This window comes from Polypterus senegalus, chromosome 13, assembly GCF_016835505.1.
Source record: "Polypterus senegalus isolate Bchr_013 chromosome 13, ASM1683550v1, whole genome shotgun sequence".
NCBI classification, from domain to species: Eukaryota; Metazoa; Chordata; class Cladistia; order Polypteriformes; family Polypteridae; genus Polypterus; species Polypterus senegalus.
In genome coordinates, this window is record NC_053166.1 from 108,521,168 (window position 1) to 108,526,167 (window position 5,000).

The 5,000-nt window shown below is 38.1% G+C and overlaps 1 protein-coding gene and 1 non-coding gene across 5 annotated transcripts in view; both read left to right on the top strand.

Annotated features, from left to right (window-relative positions):
* ndnl2 (necdin-like 2) overlaps window positions 1-5,000 on the top strand; it is a 92,990-nt gene that overhangs the window by 48,680 nt on the left and 39,310 nt on the right. The window lies entirely within an intron of this gene.
* Window positions 278-409, top strand: LOC120543453. The gene has a single exon (XR_005636353.1). It is a non-coding gene; the product is annotated as a small nucleolar RNA SNORA11 (small nucleolar RNA).

Genomic DNA, 5,000 nt, shown 5'->3' on the forward strand with positions numbered 1-5,000 from the left:
AACTCATATTTAGGGGGAGATGTAGTCAGTCAGTCATAATTCCGCCTCCCCACCCCCGGCCCCCCACATAAGTTCAAACTTTGTTAGCTTAAATATCCCTTAATATTGATCCAAGACACATGCAATTCCAGTTGCATGGGTTACTCCTAAGACCAAATCAGAATGCCAAGTTTTATTAAAATCTGTGACAATGAGGTTCAAAAGTGTGATAATTTGACATGAAATTACTCTTCTTACTAAGAATATGTATTCAGTTTAATTTAAAACCTTTTTTTCATTGGTGTGTTCAGAGCAGGTATCTTACAGACCATGGGTTCCTGTTTATACCACACCATAAAGTAACTTTGTCAATGGGTTGTTATAAATGAGTATAGCTTTTCTCATTATGTTTACCCATGTGACAAAACATTTTTCAGCAGTTGACAGCTTACCTTTCCAAGTTAAGTTTTCATATTTGATAGTGCTGAAGTTTGTTTAATTAACATTACCTCACATTTATGTCTCAAGATTTTCGTACACTGGGCTAGACATGATTTGCTGATTTGCCATGCATATCACCTTTCTGAAATGTGAAAAATGATTTGCCTCCTTTCTAATGTCCTTCTTATCCACAATTATTGGCTTCAGATCTTTAGATGAAATGTAATAATTAAGAGCACCAGATAAAACATTTTAATATCATTTGTAAATTGTTACTTAATATGTTTAAATAAAGATATCCAGTACCTATATTTGCAGTGTATAAAAAGTAATTTTCACTTTAGTTATTCACACAAACAATTGAACAAACTCAACTGACTAAACAGAGAGATGACTGTCCCCTTTTGACTCCAAACCTTACTATACATTGACACTTTCCACATGAGTGAAGTAGCCACAAGATTTCAAGAAGAACATGTACATTATGGTGCTAGTTTTAGATCAGTTCCTCCTTGATCTTATAGTAGCATGGATATTGAACAATAGCCTGCTTGCTGTTAATGAATATATACTGATATATCTGAGTGATTTAAGTCACCTTGCAATCCACTTGACTCCTGCTTACAGATCACATTCTGAGAACCACTGACATATGTTTCCAGCATGGTTTCCTAACAGTATTTAAGCTATTATTAGCTAGTCTGTCATCTGCTAAAATTAACCAATTTAAAATCCATTATTAAGGAGATTAACTTCTCTTGCTCTATGAGGAAATGTGATGCTTAGTCAGTTGCTGTCTGAAAGCCATATATTTTAAGTTTTTACTGGCCTTCATTGTTAACTGGTGCATAAGATCAAACATATAATCATGTAGTCTCCACAGACAAACATTGACAGTAGAATGGGTTGTACGGAAAAGCTCAGTGACTTTAAATGTGACATTGTCATAGGATGCCACTTTTTTCACAAGTCAGTACATGAAATTTCCACTCTGCTTGATCTTCTCCGGTCAACTGTAAGTAGTAGTATTGTGAAATGTAAGCATCTAGGAGCAACAGCTGCTCAGCATCAGCGGCATAAAGCATGCTACCATTGGCCTCTGGAGCAGTGAACAAGATGTCCTCTGGAGTGCTGAACCATGCTTCATTCTCTGGTAGTATGACAAATGGGTTGGACAGATATCAGGAGAAACCTATTTTCTAGACTGCAGAGTGCTTACTGTGAAGTTTGGTAGACAAAGAATAATGTCCTGGGGTTACTTTTAGGGTATGAGCTAGGAACCCTGGTTTCAATAAAGGATACTGTTAATGTTAAAGAATGTAAAGACATTTTAGACATTGTGTGCATCCAACTTTGGGACCGTTTGGGAAAGGATCTTTTTCCAGCATGAATGCGTCCCAGTGCACAACGGCAGGACCATAAAAACCTGGTTTGACAAGTGTGGAGCCTGCACAGACCCCAGACCTCAACCCTACTGAGCACCTTTAGGATAAATTGGATCCCATTTGCCAACCACATCTTCTCATCTAACATCAGTACCTGACCTCACAGTTACTCTTTTGATAAATGACTGCATAATCTATACTAATAAAAGGCAAAGCCCACACTGGCTCACTCACTCACTCACTGACTGACTCACTGACTCATCACTAATTCTCCAACTTCCCGTGTAGGTAGAAGGCTGAAATTTGGCAGGCTCATTCCTTACAGCTTACTTACAAAAGCTGACCACGTTTCATTTCGAAATGCTACGCGTAATGGTCATAACTGGAACCTATTTTTTTCGTCCATATACTATAATAGACTTCTGCTCGATGCCCATGGGAGGCGGAGTTACGCCTCCCACGTAATTTAGTGCCTGCCCATATAAGGCCGTCCGTCAGCGGCAATCCAATAGAAACACTGCCGCTGAATATTCACGGGTGAAGGACTGTGCTTATGCAGAGCAAGATGAGATGGTCAGGGTGGTGTTTGGCCCACACTTGGCGAAACTGCAAGAGAAACTTAAGTGCCGGGTCTTAGCTAACATTAAATACAGCCCTGGACATCACACAAGATGGCACCAGCACAGCTGGGAAACTTCGATGCATGTACACAGAGTGGCTCACGTGAACTGTCGCAGTGCACAGACAAAAAGCAACAGTTCCAAAGAGTGCTGAACAAAAACCAAATTACACAATTGAGAAGGCAGCAAAAAAATATGAAGCGTCTGATACATACAAGCATATTAATAAGTGCAGCTACTGCAGAAACAAAGCACACGGTGGAAAAAGTCAATGTCCCGCTAAAGGAAGACCGTGTAAAAAAACCTGTCCATGCGTCGCATCTCAGATAAAGACGAGCTGTTTATTGATGCAGTAAGAAACGAATCGATGAATGAAACCTGTTCTCTTTATAACGATTGACAAACACGGAATGTAACTTGAACACAACACAACCTACAAATACGAACCTGATTGAAAGAAATAATGATAATCAAATCCTTGATGACAGCAACACTCATAACACTCACAAAACAATCACTGTATATTGACAATCATGTTACGTTATTTTTAAAATGTTACCTTTTCTTTTTCATAACTTCTTTAACACACTACTTCTGTGCGAATATATATATATATATATATCCCGATCTACATACTCTCAAATAGACAAGCCACACGCCGTGGTGCAATGGTAGAGGCTTCGCCTCTAGCGCCGACATCCGAGGTTCGATTCCCGAGAAGGGATGCACTGAGTATGTACGTGCGCTTGCCGATTCATTTTACCTTCGCATCCCCTTGGTTTGAGACATATGAAAAAATATGCGGTTAACGCAGAATCATGCTACGCTATTTTTAAAATGTTTCCTTTTCTTAGCACAAGCACAGCTGAGAAGCTTCGATGCATGTACTCCATAACACGTTGAAAAAAATAACGCATTTAATCACACTTTCAATTTCAAGCAAAGGGGAACTTTTGGCAATGCATGATTTCCTGGTACAGCGATTACATTGATGCACACATCAGAGCTACAGAAATGTTAAGAGTCTGTATAAAGCACGTTCCTATGACTGATCGGAGGCAAATTTCATTTCAAAAGACTACCCGACGGAAGCCTTGATAAAAGCATGGTTTTGTGCACACTGAAAAGCAAGCAAAATTAGATGCATTACAGAAAGCGGACTTTGTGGCTCTTACTGGGGATCATTGGACTTCCGTGACCGTTAGTAATTCTAATTACATCAAATTACAAAATGTTCAATGATCACACTGTTTTAGCCTAATGTACAAAATAATTTTGGCTAAGGTTACTCAGAGTTTAAAGATGAAGCTGGTCAAATTACCTTTTATGTTTCGGACTTATTTTTTTAGGAAGAAAAACTGCACTTTATGTTGAAATTTTGGTTATTATTATTTAAAGACAATACCATTCTGAAAATGTACTTAAAGTACTTAAAATACCACTTTATTTTTAAGTCTGCCCAATTTTAGCCAGGGATGATATTTTTGTTTCTGTTTTGAATTGAAATGCAGTTTAAAAGCATTTTTTTTTCAGAAATTAAAAGAGCTTAAGTTTACAATATTCATGTCCATGTCTATTATTTGATTCTGTCGCCCACTAAAACCCTTTTGAATTAAAAAAAAAAAAACAAACATTTGCGATTTGGGGCAAATTTACGTGTGTGATTACATATGATTAATCAAGATTAATTATTACACAGCCTCTAATTAGATACAATTTTTTAATCGAGTCCCACCCCTAATATATATATATATGTAGATTTGTATGTGTGTGTATGTGTGTGTGTATATATATATATATATATATATATATATATATATATATATATATATATATACATACACTCACTCACCTAAAGGATTATTAGGAACACTTGTTCAATTTCTCATTAATGCAATTATCTAATCAACCAATCACATGGCAGTTGCTTCAATGCATTTAGGGGTGTGGTCCTGGTCAAGACAATCCTCTGAACTCCAAAATGAATGTCAGAATGGGAAAGAAAGGTGATTTAAGCAATTTTGAGTGTGGCATGGTTGTTGGTGCCAGACAGGCCAGTCTGAGTATTTCACAATCTGCTCAGTTACTGGGATTTTCACGCACAACCATTTTTAGGATTTACAAAGAATGGTGTGAAAAGGAAAAACATCCAGTATGCGGCAGTCCTGTGGGCGAAAATGCCTTGTTGATGCTAGAGGTCAGAGGAGAATGGGCCAACTGATTCAAGCTGATAGAAGAGCAACTTTGACTGAAATAACCACTCGTTACAACCGAGGTATGCAGCAAAGCATTTGTGAAGCCACAACATGCACAACCTGAGGCGGATGGGCTACAACAGCAGAAGACCCCACCGGGTACCACTCATCTCCACTACAAATAGGAAAAATAGGCTACAATTTGCACGCGCTCACCAAAATTGGACAGTTGAAGACTGGAGAAATGTTGCCTGGTCTGATGAGTCTTTATTTCTGTTGAGACATTCAAATGGTAGAGTCAGAATTTGGCGTAAACAGAATGAGAACATGGATCCATCATGCCTTGTTACCACTGTGCATGTTGGTGGTGGTGGTGTAAT